We start from the raw sequence: 15,882 nt of genomic DNA, 5'->3' as shown, positions 1-15,882 counted from the left end.
ATATGTCAATATTTCCTTTATGGCCCAGTAAGTAGTTGAAGGTCTGTTACCATATAGATACATTATCTGAACCCAATATATTGATACTTGTTAGAAATCAGTCACAAAAAAACCCCAAAACAAAACAAAACAAAAAATCAATCACAAAAAGGTCATTATAAGATTCTCATGTATTTGGAATTTAGTAAACACTTCTAGATAACTCAGAGTTGAGGGAAGAAATCACTGTGGAAAGTAAGAAATATTGAAATTGAATAATAATGAGTACATCAGAACTTCTGTGATGCAGATAAATCAGTATTTAGAGGAATGTTTTATAAACTTAAATGCTTATATTCAGAAGAGGAAAGTGTGAAAGTTAATGAACAAAGCACCATCTCCAGGAGCTAAAAAAGATGGCACAAGAGACCCAAAAAAAATAGAAGAATGTAATAAAGATAAGATCATAAATTAATAAAATAGGAGACACACAATAGCAAAAAGCCAAAGATTGTGTCTTGAAAAGGCTAATATAATTGAATGAGTAGATTAATAAAGAAAAGGCACAAATAGCCACATTACAAATAAAGAGGGGACATCAGATACTGCAGACAATAATAGAATATTATAAGAGGAAATTATGAAGAAATTCATAACAATAAACTTGAAAATATAAATGAAATACAAATTTTCTAATAAATATAATAAAAATTAAAGTTTTTAGTAATAAATAGGATGAATAATCCTAGAACCATGAAAGAAATCAAAGCTGTAGTTAAAAATTTTAAAAATCTTTTCAAAAAGAAAACTCCAGGCCCAGATGGTTTTTAGCAGTGAATTCTAATTCAAGGAACAAAAAATTCTAATGCTACACAAAATATTTCTGAACATGGGAAAAGAGGTAAAACACTCATATATATTTTATGAGGTGGGTATAACCTTGATATCAAAATCTAACACAGCATAAGGAAAGAAAAGTTTAGGCTAAATCTTGCATTGACGTAGATGCAAAAAATTGAATCTAAATTTTAGCAAACAGGTTCAGTAATATGTATAAAAGAACACCATGACCAAGCTGTATTTATTCAGAGAATGCAAGGTTGGTTTTACATTGGAAAAGCTATTAATGAATCCACCACAGTAACAAATTAAAGAAGAAAAATCATATCATTCTTATACATGTAGGGCAAGTCTTCGATGAGTCAACATCCTTTTATGACTTTCAAAAAAAACAAACCTGAAAACACCCCTAAAACCTCTTAGTAATCTAGGTCTAGAAGAGTTTCCTAAACCTAATAAAATGATGTCTATTAAACATATACATACAGCAAACATTATTCTTAATGTTGAAACGTAAGCACTGTCTTTAAGATCAGGAACAGAACAAGGATGCTTATTATCTCCACTTTATTCAACACTGTATAACTGGTCCATGTCCCCACAGAAACTTAGCTACAAGAACAAATAAAAGGCATACGGCTGAAAAGCAAGACACAAAACTGTCATTATCTGCACAGTATATCATCAATTCCACTAAAAAACCCTAAAGAATCTTCAGGTTTATTGGAATTAATAAGTACTTAGCAATGTTGTTGGATACAAAATCAAGATAGAAAATCCACAGCATTTTGGTACCACAACGAAAACCAGCTAGAAAGTAAAATTATAACTGTTACTTTTTCTAGAACTATAAAAAAAAATATGTAAAGAATCGGTGGTAGGCAGGATAATGATGTTGCAAAGATGTCCATGTCCTAATTCCCAGAACTTGTGAAAATAGTGGGTTCATGGCAAAGGGTAATTATGGGTACAGATAAAATTAAAATTGCTAATCACCTGCCTTTAGGAAGATTATCCTGCATTATCCATGTGGGTCCAATACATTCACAAGGTTCCTTAAAAGGGAAAGAGGGAAACAAAAGAAAACCAGAGAGATGGCAGTGTGGGAAGAATTTAGCCCCATGTTGCTGGCTTTGACAATGGAGGAAGGGGCCGTGAGCCAAGAGACGCCTCAACCTCCAGAAGCTGGAAAAGGCAAGGAAAGAGATTCTCCCCTAGAGGCTCCACAAGAACAAAGCTCTGCCCACATCTGGACTTTTGCCCAGTAAGACTCATTTTGGACTCTGACTTCAAGAACTGTAAGATAAGCAGTTTGTGTTGTTTAGGCCACTAAGTTTGTAGTCATTTGTTACAGAAACAATAGGAAACCAACACAGAATCCAGGAATAAATCTTTTCGTAAATGTGTAAGACCATTATGGAGAAAGTTATAAAAATTTATTGGAAGACATTAAAGGAGATCTAAATAAATGGTTGGAAGACTCTGTCTCATAAAGATGTAAATTCTCACTAAATTGATCTATAGGTTCAATGCAACACCAATAAAAATCTTTTTTTTTTTTTTTTTTGGTGAAGCTTGGCAAGCTGGTTCTAAAATTCATGTATAAATGCAAAGGCCCAATAATAGCCAACATTCTCTTGAAGAATAAGTCAAAATGTGTTATAATGCTAAACAAGTACACAGTGTGGAATAGAAAAATGGACCAATGGAAAGCCCAGAAACAGACCTATGCATATAGGGACATATAATGTATAAAATATTGCTGTCATGTGCCAGTGGGAAGAGGATGGACTTTTCCTTAAATAGTGCTCGGGAAGTCAGTGAGTAGCTATAGGGAAAGAGAGAGATTGGGCCCTTCTCCGTACCATACGTAAAAATTATTCTAGGTGAACAGACTTAAATGTGAAAGACAAAGTATAAAACATTTAGGAGACATTAAAGATATATTATGATCTTGGGGTAGGGATAGGTATCCTAAATAAGACACAAAAAGCACAAGCCACAAAAAATGATAAATTTCACTATGTTAAAACTAAGAACTGTTTATCAAAAGATATCATAAAGAAGATGGACGAGAAGTCACAAACTGGGAGAAATATGAGGAGGGTCTCACACTGTAATGAGATTATTCAACCTGGAAATAATGTAAGTCACTTATGCTCACAATCCATAGAAAAGAGCAAGTTACGTGGTGTCACCTGACTGCAAATGGGGCGTGTCTCTTTTAGGGGGGAGGAGAGAGTGAGCACCGGAAGCTTCTACCACACCTAGTGAGGTTGAGCTGGTCACACCCTAAGACCCTACGATTCTACTACCATGTGCGTAGTGTAATGAGTACACAGGGGCTTGTGTAACGTGAGCTGTGGGCCAGGACGTTTATAGCACAACTGTTCACAGCAGAAAAGGACATGAGTTCACATTCCATAGTAGGAATGGAACATCAAGACCCATTTCAGCACATTCGTATAGCAGGACACGATGCAATGATGAATACGCAGCAGTGCAGATGCAGTCCAAAACCCAGCGCCGATGGGAGAAAGCAGTGGGCAACAGAAAAGCACATGCAATATGATGCTAATTACATGAACTTCCAAAGCAGATCAGTGTGATTGTTAAAGATGCATACCAAGTTGTTAAAACAAACAAACAAGCGACAGTAGAGACAAATAAGTGAGTGACAAAATTTAGCATAGACTCCCTCTGGAGTAAAGGAAAAGGATGGGATTTGAGAGGGGAAACAGGGCTCTGGGAATCAGGCAATGTTCCATCTATTCACCTGGGCAGCGAAAACTTCTTTCTATGCCTCTCTGCAAAAATTGAGATGTTCAATTCACGCCCAAGTGATGAGAATTGTCAAAGACATGGCTTTTGGTTTAAAAAAAAAAGGAAGAGAAAGAAAGAAAGCTCCTTTGGCATGGATTCAGCAAGCCAATAAAGAAATTCTTTCCTTCTTCCACCTTTAGAATTGAGTTTGCCATTTCAAACCTGCTGAATAATCACAGTGTGTTCCTTGGCAGCCACCCAGACCAGCTTCTCTGAAAATGGGTGAAGTGGGAGCCCTCGGGCAGGATCACCTTCAGAACCATGGACAGCGACCCGTTGCCGGCCCTGCAGAGACCAGCTATACAGGGTTTCAGAGAGTTGCAGGAGGGCAGAAGACTTCGAAGTCATGGCCCAACTGGCAGAGGACGAAGTAGAACCCAGGTCTCCTGATACCTAATCTAGTCGTCGTTCCATTGCTCCTGGCTTTGGCTAAACGGATTGGAACTCCTCCCTGAACCAGGAAGTCACCAGGGGACTTCCACGTGTGACTTCCACATATGCCATTGAAAGCTTGGGCTTTGCAGTCACTCTCAGCAGGGTTGAGATCCGGACTCTCCTCGCACCATCTGAGTGCTCTCGGAAGTCTCTGCACCTCTCCAAGCCTCAGTGTCAATCATATCAACTCCCCACAGAGTTGCTGCAAGAATTCAATAATATTAGATCTTGTGCTCTGGTGCACATTTAAAACCAAGAAAATTCCCTTTCCCTCAGTGGATTTCAAATAGAAAAAAAAAAATGTTCTTTGGAACATTTAAAAGATGCTGAAACAATTAGAGGCTGTTTTGGAAACAAACCCCACAAAATTTCTGTATAAAATCTTGGCATTTGCTAACAGATATTAAGGCCCCCTTGGATGCCTTAGTTCTGTCCAGTCCAGTTCAATAAAGCCCCCTGATCATTGCCTAATATGCCCTTACATGCCAAGAGATGCTTGGAGAAGAGGGGTGAAAATATGCCTACAAAATGTCCCCAAGGCTAAATGTCCTCAACCACACACTGCTTTCCTACAATGAACTGAAGGGTAATATATCGCTTTCTTGATTAGTTGCTAGATTCTATTTGCTAGTATTTTATTTAGAAATTTTCACCTATATTCATGTGTGCCATCTGTCTATAGATCCCTTTAGTTTGTATTATTTGTATTAAAGATATTCTAGATGCACAGAATGAATAAGGGCATTTCTCTCCTATCCTTTTCTATGACCTCAAATAGTTTAAACAGTATTAAAATGATTCATTCTTTAGAAATTAGATAAAACTCAGCTGTGAGCCTGTCTGATTCTGCTGTCTTTTCACTGGTAGATCTCCAATCACCTTCTAATCTCTTCTATGGTAATTGATCTATTAAAATTTTCCATTTTTTCTTGGACTGATTTTGGTAATTTACTAGGAAATCATTCATTTCCCTGAGGTTTTCAACTTGTTATCACAGAGCTGCATATAACATTCTCATAATTATTTTTATCTCCCCTGTATCTGTAGTTATATTGGTATGTCTGCCTTCTCACTCCTCATCTTGTCTAATTTTACTCTCTCTCTTCATTCTCCATAATTGGACTCACGAGGGTTTTTTCTATTTTATTAGCCATTTCAAAGAATAAGCTTTTGCACTTACATATTCTTCTCACTATTTAAATTTTTTTTTCTATTTCATCAATTTCAGTTCTTATCTTTATGAATTCCCCTTTCTTGTTTCTTTGGTTGTTTGTTTTCCTAATTGCTTGAGACAAGTACTAAAAATAAGGTTGCGTTTAGTCTTTGCTGCTTCAAGTGAAGGCATTTCAGGCTGTGTTTCTAAGCTGTGTAAACTTTACTCCATATGTTTTCACATGAGGCATTTTCTGTTTCTTTGTTTTCTAGATAATGTATAATTTCTCCTTTGATTTCTCTCTTTGATCCAAGAGTTATGCAGGAATGTTTTAAATTTGCAAGTAAAGTGTTTGGCTCACTTTTTATTACTAATTACTACTTTCATTGAATATGGCTAGAGTACGAGGCCTGTGAAAACTTCCCTCTTGTGTTCTTGAATTCGGCAATGTTTTCTTATCACTGATTTTCCTCAGTGACCTTCGGGCACATAAAAAGGGATTTACTATTTGAAGAGATATCTATATCTATATCTATATCGAACTGTATATTACATATACATTCACAGTTATTTGTTACATTATTCAATTCTGGTGTTATTACTTTGTTGTTTTTGAATTTCAAATATACATAAAAGCAGAGAGATAATGTATACTATACATCCATCAAGATTAAAAAACTGTGTACATTTTGCTGTGTTTGTTTGTTACTGAGGTATTTAGAATTAAGTTGTAGGCTTCATGGCATTTCACCCCCTAGATACTTCAGTTTACCTCTTTACTAAATAACGATGCTTCCGTAGTTAACCATGATACCATTACTGCATCTGAGAAAATAACAGTGATGTTCTATAATCTAAAACTCCATCCATATTTAAATCTCCCTAATTGTCCCTCAAGTGCCTTCTAAAAATCTGACTTGTTCAAACGAGGATCCAGTCAATGGCCATGCAAAAGATCTGATCGCCTCTTAACTTCTGATACTCTTCTCCATTTCTCACAGAGATGTGCAGTTGTCTCTCACTATAATTTTATTTTGATCAAGTTCTCTTTCCTTTCCTAATAGGTTTTGCTTATATATTTAACTCTTTTTAATTTTTTTAAAATACAGGGTCATGACTGTATAGCACTTCATTGCATAACATTCTAATTTATCACATATAAATATTTTAAACCTTTTTGAGATTACTATATACCAGTCCTACTTTATTTTCATTTGCTTTATCCTTGTAGATATTTTCCCGGCAACTTATTTTAAATATTTAAAATGTTATTTTGTTTCAAGCGTATTTCTAATAAACAGCTGATTATTGGCTTTCCTTCTTTATTTTGCTTGTTGAACCCTATCTGACAGTGTTTGTCCTTTAATGAGAGAATTCAGTTCTTTCCATTTAAGATATGAACTCATAAACTTAATGTAGTTTCTACGAGACTCTATTGATTATTTTATATCATTGTTTCTTCCTCACCCTTTTTTTTGGCTGCATTGGGTCTTTGCTGCTGCACACGGGCTTTCTCTAGTTGTGGTGAGCAGGGGCTACTCTTTGTTGTGGTGCGCGGGCTCTACATGTGTGGGCTTATGTAGCTGCAGCATGCAGCCTTGGTAGTTGTGGCTTGCAGGCTCTAGGGCGCAGGCTCAGTAGTTGTGGTACACAGGGTTAATTCCTCTGCAGCATGTGGGATCTTCATGGACCAGGGATCGAACCCATGTTGCCTGCATTGGCAGGCAGATTCTTAACCACTGCACCACCAGGGAAGTCCCTCTTCCTCATTTTTGATAGTTTGATCAAGTTACTCCTTCCATCTTTCCCTTGTTAATTTGGAAGTCCCTGTTTATGCCCTTCTCCCGTGTGTCTCCCCAAAATTCATATGTTAAAGCCCTATCCCTCAGTGTAGCTATTTGGAGATGGGGCTTCTAAGGAAGTAATTAAGGTGAAATGAGTTCAGAAGGGTGGGTCCCAGATCCAGTAGGATTAGTGTCCTTATAAGAAGAGACACCAGAGCTTGCTGTCTCTCCCACTCCTCCTCCCAGTACTTGCACAAAGAAGAGGCCATATGAGCACACAGCCATCGCAAGCCAAGAGACAAGACTTCAGAATGAAACCTGCCTTGTGGCCCCTTGACATTGGACTTCCAGCTTGCAGAACTGTGCGAAACAAATATCTGTTGTGTCAGCCCCCCAGACTGTGGTATTTTGTTATGATCACCTAAGCAGATAGACCCTAAGACCCCAGGACCCCTTCCAGTGCACTAATGGCCACCCTCTCTTCCCTGTCTCCCAGATCTCTCGATGTTGAAAATAAGATACCAGCTATTCCGCACAATAAGGTATTCTATTTTCCCCCTAATTATTCCTTCTCAATCTAATAAGATGACACTTTCAGACATCTTTTATTTTCTTCCTTTCCCCTCCCCCTCCAAGATGAGATTCTTGCAAAGTTTATAAATTTCCCTCCTGGCCATAACTCTTAGCTATTGCTGAGCTATGACTTTTATAAATAGACTATCATTACAATTTTTCCTTCCAGTACGGACCTTCAATTTCAGGAACCCTTACTTAGCACTTAGATGACACAGTCTGAGACAGGTCTATTCTTATTCATTTTTATTTAATTTACCCACATATCAAGGTCCCCTGCTCACCACTGTGTCTTTCCCTTTTCATCTTTCTTCATTTTGTGGGCTCTGTTCTGTCTCCTTTATTTTCAGGGTTGAGTCTTCGCTTGAGTCTTTTCTTCAAATGAAGGATGCAGGAGACAGGTGAGAATTCAGAAAGTGTGCTCTCAGAATCTTCCTTCTGCCTTCACAGGTGAGTGGGAACTTGCCCGGGACAGGATTCTTGGGTGAAGGTCTTTGCCAGGCATGAGGGTGGACAGAAGACCTCAGGCTTGGCCATGTGGCCTGCTTTGCCCAACACAGTGCATTCAGAAGTGACGGAGGATGTTTCTGGGCAGAAGCTTTTGGGACTGTGGTGAGATCTATCAGGTTCCCTCTCCCTGTCGGGGATGGTGGAAGCCTAGGGCAGGGGAGCATCTGTCGGCCTGGGTCTCAGGGGGCCAGTTACCAGAACTACTGTCAACTGACATGAGCAGGAAATAAGGCTTTGTAATTTGAACCACTGATTTTTTCATTTAAAAAAAAAGTTCTGGTACTGCTATGTCTTAGTCAGCTCAGGCTGCCGTAACGAAATACTATAGATGGTGTGACAGGGAGCGGGGTGGGGGCGTTAAACAACAGACATTTATTTCTCACAGGGCTGGGGTGTCCGAGACCGGGTGCTGGCAGACCTGGTGCCTGGCAAGAGCCCTCCTCCTGGTTTGCAGATGGCCCTTTCTCATTGTGTTCTCACGGGTCCGGGTCCGAGAGACAGAGAGAGAGAGAGAGAGAGGCAGGGCAGGGAGGAGCTCTGATCTCTTCCTCTTGCTGTAAAAACTCTAATCCCATTACAGTGCCCCACTCTCATGGCCTCATCTAAACCTGATTACCTCCCAAAGGCCCCACCACTAAATGCCATCACCCTGAGGGTTAGGGTTTCAACTTATGAATTTGGGGGAGCACAAAGATTCAGTCCATAACATGCTGTATAATCTATCCCATCCTGACTGATTCAGAAACTGATAGGACGTGGGGTGCTCTCACCCTCCGGGTGTAACTCTCCGCTTCTTGTCTGGCTCTGGGCCCCTCTAGATACTGTGATTTTTCTTTGTCAGCTCTTTGGAGGCGCAGATCTGATAGCTGAGTGCCCCTGTGTGAGTGTGGGTCCTCCAAGAAGCAGATGTTGAAATGCAACGGAAAACACAAGAAATGTGCTAGGGAGGACATGTGTGAGAGGAAACAGGAAGGGAGCTGGGAGAGGCTGGGAGCGCCATCCTACAGTGATGCAGATCTGACCCAAGTGAAAGAGGGAGGGGAGGAAGGATGACGGGGCAGAAACTGAACACTCAGTTAAACTCAGCTGCCAAAAGCCTCCTGCTCAGAAAAGGCAAATAGACAGGAGATGAAGCAAGGCATGGGCTGCACAGAGGAGGAAGGGGTGTGGGGGGCATTTGGGACTGAATTGTGGACAATATTTCTGACAAAGGATCATGGAAGCCACAGTGCCTTGGTCTGTGATATGTAAGCATCCTGACCTCACCTTTGCAGCCTCCAGGGCCTGGACCAGGAACTTGCCGAGTAGATGCTTAATAATCATTCATGTCAAGAAAGAGTGAACACCTATATCTCTATTCTGGTCTCAGATTCTCAGATATGGTCTGGGAGAGAGAGACTCTGGGGCAGAAACACCAAGGAGGGATCCACTTGGACCAGAGTCAGGGAAGCTTACACAGATCATCTCAACCCTGCTCGTCATCTCTCCCCCTTCCTCCTGATCTGCCCCCACGTTCTCCCTCCTCTTTGATTCCTGCACCTCCCCTTCTTCTCTCTGACCCCCTCTCCATCCTTCTCTCTGGTCCTCCACTTTCCCCTCCTTTCTGATGTCCCAATTCTCCTGCTCCTGCCCCTACTCTGCTGGTTCAAAGTCTCAGGACTGTTGTGCAGGAGTCACTGATGCCCCTGCATTTGGAGAAGCAACAGTAGCTCATGAGAGAGTGAGGTTCAAAGCCAGGGACCGAGACAAACGCACCAGCTCACCTTCCTTCAGCGAGCTGACCCTTTTCCTTAGCCAGGCACTCTGCTAAGGGCAAAACACACCACGTCCCCATTTCACAGATGAGGAAACTGAGACTTGGGTGAAGTGATAGGCCCAAGGTCACACAGCCACTATATGGTGGAGCCAGAATTCAAACCCAGGACCATCCGACTCCAAAGCCAAGCCATTTGCACTACCCCCACCCCAAGCTCTGAGAATGTGCCCCTGCAGTGCCTGGCTCACCTTATGACTTTTCATCCTCACTACCACCTGATTGCCCCGCAGCCCTTCATTTCACCTGTTCAGCAAGGGACAGGCCTGAGGCTCAAAGTCCAGGGGCCTCAGCCAGGCAGTCAGAGCTCAGATCTGAGCCAGGTCAGCCCAATGCACACACAGGATGAGTCCTTGACCATTATGGGCCACCTCCTCCCACAAAGTCCCCTCCAGCCCCCCTCCACCCCCAGTATCACGGTCCTGATGCGCCCATGCTCCAGCCAGCCTTGATCTGGGGCTGTTTGCTCCTGTTGTGTTAGGACTGCACGGTAGTCATGTACTCAGGAAGGATGGAATCTCTGCCTGGCTCTATGTGAGCTGCACAGCGGGAACTGAGAGTGACAAACAGGAGTGCAACCTGTGATGTGGTCCTTCTAGACTCAGCCTTCTCTCCTGGGCTTCCTCCTCTCTAACCTCACCCTCGAACCTTCTTGAACATCCCTCCCCTTTGCACTCTCACCCACTCCCTTGCACTTGACACTTAAGGAAGGTCTTACATCAGCATCCGTGGACTTCAGGGTGAAAAGTCAGTGTTTCCTAGGACTGGACCCATTGCTGAAATGGTGCTAACTTTCCTGGGGAAAATCCTTAGGATTTTTTTCTTTTGTTGCTTTATATTTCCCTCTAGTTTTTAGGTTTTATGCAAAAAGTATTGTCTGTGATGAAGAATAGATTAAAAGGATGCAATGACTATAAAGAGTCAGTAATTCAACCTGCCGCCATTAAAGAGATTTTAGGCATCCGGGTGGAGGTGTGGGAGGGATTTGGGGAACTGGGGACCCCACCTGGTGCCGTGGAAATCACACCTTGTCCACCAGGCCTAGCTCACTGGAGGCCAGGCAGCATCAGAAGCTGAAGTGACTCTACCCAGCTCGGCCCCGGGGCCCCTGGTCCCCTGTGAGTGGACCCCGGGCCTGACTAGAGACCCTCAGCAGTGGCCTCTGGGAGGCTGGGGCCGTAAGCTGCGTGCCCTGCGGTCCCAGCCCCTTCACACTCATCAGAGTTGGCGTCGTCACTGTTTTCACGGGCCACCCGTTTCTCGGGGGCCTTTATTCCTCCCGGGTGGGGAGCTCCCCAGGTGCCTTGTGCTGCTGGTGCTACAGGATACGGGTGCCTCATGGCGCCCAGCGAGGCGGACGGGCCTCCTCGCCCCCCCCCCCCCCCCCACAGTGCACCCGTGGCCGTCCATGAATGCATACATGAAACCCATCTTCCTCCCGTGGCCTGCGAGAACCTCTGTGATCTGGCCCTGCCTCCTGTCCTCCGGAGGGGCTCGGAGCCCTTACCTCTGACCTCATCTTGTGCCAACCTCCCCTGGGCCCAACATCCCAGCCACATCTGCCTTCTGGCTTTTCCCTGAATAAGCCAAGGTCCCTCCCCTGACCCCAGGGCCTTTGCACAGGCTGTTCCCTTTGCTTACACACCCTTTCCTGGCTCTGAACATGCCATTCAAGTCTCAGGTCCAATGCCACCTCCAGCGATGGCCATCCCTGACCACCACACCCCAAATCTCTCTTTGCCCAGCACGCTTTTCACCATCCCACGTTTCTCATCTACTTGTAATCCCCTGTCTCTGGCTTTCTCCTGATGGTTAACTGGTTTACTGTTCACTCTCCCAGCAGGATGACTGCTCTGTGACAGCAGGGACCTTGCTGCTGGCTCCCCAATATGCCTTGAGGCAAGAGCTGGCTTGCCAAGCTGTGTAAACTCCCTGGAGACCCTCGGTGGGGCCTGGACCTGGGCTCGGGGGCCTGGGAGGTGGATGGTGTCCCAACTATGCTGACGATGGTGACCCCGTGACCTCCTGTAAGTCCCTGGACTTCTCCGTGCCGCAGTCTCCTTATTCGTCAAATAAGGAAGGACACCTAATTGCCAGAGTCCCTTCCAGCCCTGCGGGAAGAGACTTGCACCCTGGATGGGGCCCTGCAATGTGTGCACTCTCAGAGCATAGCTGTGCCTGCTGCACACTCACAGCAACCAGAGAGCTGGGATCAGCCCGTTCTGCGGCCTGGGGACCAGCAGGCAAAGTCCCCTGTGCCGGGAAGCGCTCTGGGGTCCCCCAGTCTGGGCTGGTCTGATCTCCCGCAGCCCTCTTGTGACCCACGGGTCTCCAACTCCAGACCTGCCATCTCCTGTTTATCTTGTGTCACAAACTCCCAGCCCCCACCTGGCACGGAGGCCACCAGGCTGGCAGGTGATGTTGGGGCTGAGAGCAGCTCAGAGGCAGAGAAAGCCTCTCCGAAGCCCCAGACCCTTGCAAAGTCCTGGGGCGTTGTTCAACTCAGCGGATGTTTCCCGAGCCCTACTCTGGGCTGGGAACACAGACAGGTGGGACGGGCCCTGTGCTGGTATCTTGAGGCCTGGACCAGAGCAGGGGATGGAGCAGCAGTGCTGAGGATGGGGCTGTTTGCAGGGGAGCACACGGGCCATGCCCAGACCCTGCCTGGGCCAGGAGGGCTTCCTGGGGGAGGTGCCGGTGGAACAGGGGCCTCTGCAAGCACCCAGCCCTCTCTTCCCTCCCCCTGGGAGGCGACAGGCCCGTAATGATACAAACGATACACCTGCGAGTCCCCAAAATAGCAGCAGTGTGTACAGGGACGTCGTGTCTCGCCGCGAAATTGCTGCCACCCCGGCTGCGTTTGCAAAAATACCTTCTGCCACACAAAGGTGAAAATGGCAGAGGCGAGAACCAGGCTTCTGAAAAGGAAAAATATTTAAACACCTTGTGTGGGGATATGAAAACTCTCGGCACAGGGACAACGATGGCACCATGTGACTGGGCTCAAGTTAGCTCCCACCAGAGGGAGCCGGCTCTGGGGTGGCATCTCCACTGCGAGCAGGTGGCAGCTGGCCCCGCTCCCGGGGGGCGGGCAGGGAGGTGCAGAGAGGGGGGCAGCCTGTCCTCCGCATGCAGGATGAGGACCCACACCGCGTGCCCCCCGCACAGGCGCCGGGCCTCTGCCGGGAGCTGCACATGCTTCCCTGCACTTCATCTGGATGGATGCGGACACCTCTTCGGCTCTTGCCAACCCGCAGGGGGTGGGGGGCAGAGGGGGCCACTCACTTGCCCACGGCCACACCAGGTTGAAACGACAAGCCTGGTATTTGGACCCCAGCTGCCTGACTCGGAAGCCTGTGCTTATTCCAAACCTGAGTGCCACCCAGGGCCCGTCTGGGAGAACTGAGCTTGCGGATGATGGACAGCCTGGTCACACCCTGTGTGCTCTTTAGGGACAGGCTTCTTTGGTGGAGAGGGTCCCCAGCCCGGCCTCCACATCCCAGCTCTATGCCTTCCGTGTGCTGGACAATTTCCAGGTGTTCCTGTCCAACCACATCAACAGCTGCAGGAGATAATCCCATCTCACACCCAAGTTCAAGCTTTCCCGATGTCCCAGAGTTAGAGTGTTCTCCATGAACTATTGTTTCTGTTTATTTTTAAGAGCAGATTTTTTACTTTTCATTTTTGTTTTATTTATTTATATTATCATTATTATTAAGAAGGAGAAGAGCTGGGTTCAACAAGTGTCCCCTATGGGCGTCTAATTATTTCAGGCACTGGGTGGTGAGGAGGTGACTGAGAGAAAGGTCACCAATGCTATTTCCTGGCCACTGCTATGTCGTTCTCGAATCCATTTCATTACCCTAGTCAGCAAACGCCCAGCAGCCTCTGCTCTGCCAAGCCCCCGGTACCCAGAAGCAGAGGCTGGGGACAGGATGCCCTCCCCACTGCCCAGGAGTCCCGCTATGGGTGTGGACACGCTGCCCTCCCATCTCCTGGGGCTGGTTTTAGGACAGCCTCCCATGGGAGTCGGCCCTGCTGCTCCGGCCTTGGTTAATGAGATCCTCCTGGTGGGCATAGGGTTGTGTGCCTCCAGCAGCCCCCATTGGAGCTGTCAGCTGGTGAAGCCTCTGCCAAAGACCTGACTGATCCTGGCAGCACTGGGGCTCGGTGGGGAACGCGACGGAGCTATATATGGGTCAGGTGTGGAGCTGGGCAGTGGTTCAGGCCGCATTAAGAAGCCTGAAATCCATCCACATTTCCTCCAGCGAAGCTAGGGCGTGTGTGTGCATGGGGCACTGGGGGCCGTCCTTGTCTTGAAGGAGGGGCCCTGGCCTTGCCTCTACCCTCATTCACCATGTCATCCTGAGTCCCAGAGCAGATGGCTGGCACCTACCTAACCTAGATGAAATTCCCGCTCTAAAAAGTACTCTCACTCTAGGGGCAGATCAGATCTACCCTGAGCCTTGATTCCGCACATCGATCGTTCCTGCAACAGTTTAGAGTGTGAATCTCCCAGGTGTCTTTGCCCATGTGGCCACAATTGGAGACCTCACTACACACGGAGAATTCTGGGGCTCAGAAGTCCCCAGTAAGACCCCCTTGGGCTTCACGTCTCAGGGAGGTGTCCCACCCATTTGGGGCTCGTGTCCTCACATCATCTGTTGATGGACATTCAGAGCAGCTGGAGGTCCAACAACCCAAGGTCACAGGCTCTAACTGTCCACCCTATGAACTACTTCCCCTGCCCCTGACAGGACATTCTGGAACCCTCTGGGCAGACTGAGCCTGGCCCGGCCTCAGTTTCCCTTTTCTGTCATTGGTGGTGCCTCTTGTATCTCAGAAGCTCTGGGCCATTTTCCTGCCTCCCTCCCCCTGACTCTCACCACATCAGCCCTGGGACTGGCCTTGGCATCTTTTGGATTTAATTGCGGGGCCAATAAAACAACTTTTAGCACCTCCTTTGTACCAGGGCCTGGGCTGACCCTCCCTCTTCCTTCTCAGCCTTCCTGCCATCACACTGGTCCAGCCTGGTTGCCTGTGCCTGGAGAGAAGGACACAGGCCCCTCAGCTCCCACCCCACCCCACCAAGGATCTGCCGTCATGCTCACTTGCCCTAAGCTTAGAACTTCAGCTTCATCACTGGCCAATGGGATGATGATGGCCTCACAGAGTCATCATGAGTGCTCGACGCCCAGCTCAGGCCGAACACCCAGCAGGCGCTCGAGAAAGGCTCACTCGGGACCAGCCCACCAGAGTGCCATACACCATCATGGTACCACTCTCGCTCAAGAACTTCTCACAGCTCCCTACATCCTCTCACAATGGGTGTAAGCGCTTCTTTGCCACCTCAGCCGGGGCCAGATTGGTGATGGCCTTGAAAGGAAACAGGTGAGCACTGAGTCCAGGATGAGCCCTGTATGAACCCCTGTGTTCAGGATTCTCAGGCTGTAACAGATCCAACCAAAGACAGGGCTGGGATCGATTAGCAATGTCTGCCGTGGGTCCAGGCGGAGAGAAGGTAGCCGGTATGCCAATACTGGTGAGCTCACCGTTGGCCCCACTCCCCTCTGCAGGCTCACTCCCCACTCCTTCCACTGCTTGAGCTCTTGTTGCTTTCTGCGCTTTCTTCCACCTCTGTCTTTTGTGTTCTTTCTCCTCCTTCTTCATTGCATTGGCTCCCCAGGGACATCAGAGATCCTTGGGGGCCCGGGCAAGCAACCACTTTTGCCATCTGAAAAGCTTTTTTTTTCCTTCTTCTTTGACTCTTCTGCATCTGCTTCCTCCTGCCTTCCTTATGAGCTATCTCACTTGGGGCAATGACCTCAGACCCCCTGGCACGTGAACTCAACTTTGCTCTTTAGTGTTTAACAAACATTTATTATGCACCTACTGTGTGGCAGGTCCTGCCTGACCAAGCTGAGATGAGCATGGCCCCTGTCCCCAAGGAGCTCACAATCTGGCAAGGAAGA

The sequence above is a fragment of the Hippopotamus amphibius genome, chromosome 5 (genome assembly GCF_030028045.1).
Source record: "Hippopotamus amphibius kiboko isolate mHipAmp2 chromosome 5, mHipAmp2.hap2, whole genome shotgun sequence".
Classification (NCBI taxonomy): domain Eukaryota; kingdom Metazoa; phylum Chordata; class Mammalia; order Artiodactyla; family Hippopotamidae; genus Hippopotamus; species Hippopotamus amphibius.
The sequence above is the reverse complement of the archived record's forward strand: the minus strand, read 5'-3'. Positions refer to the sequence as shown.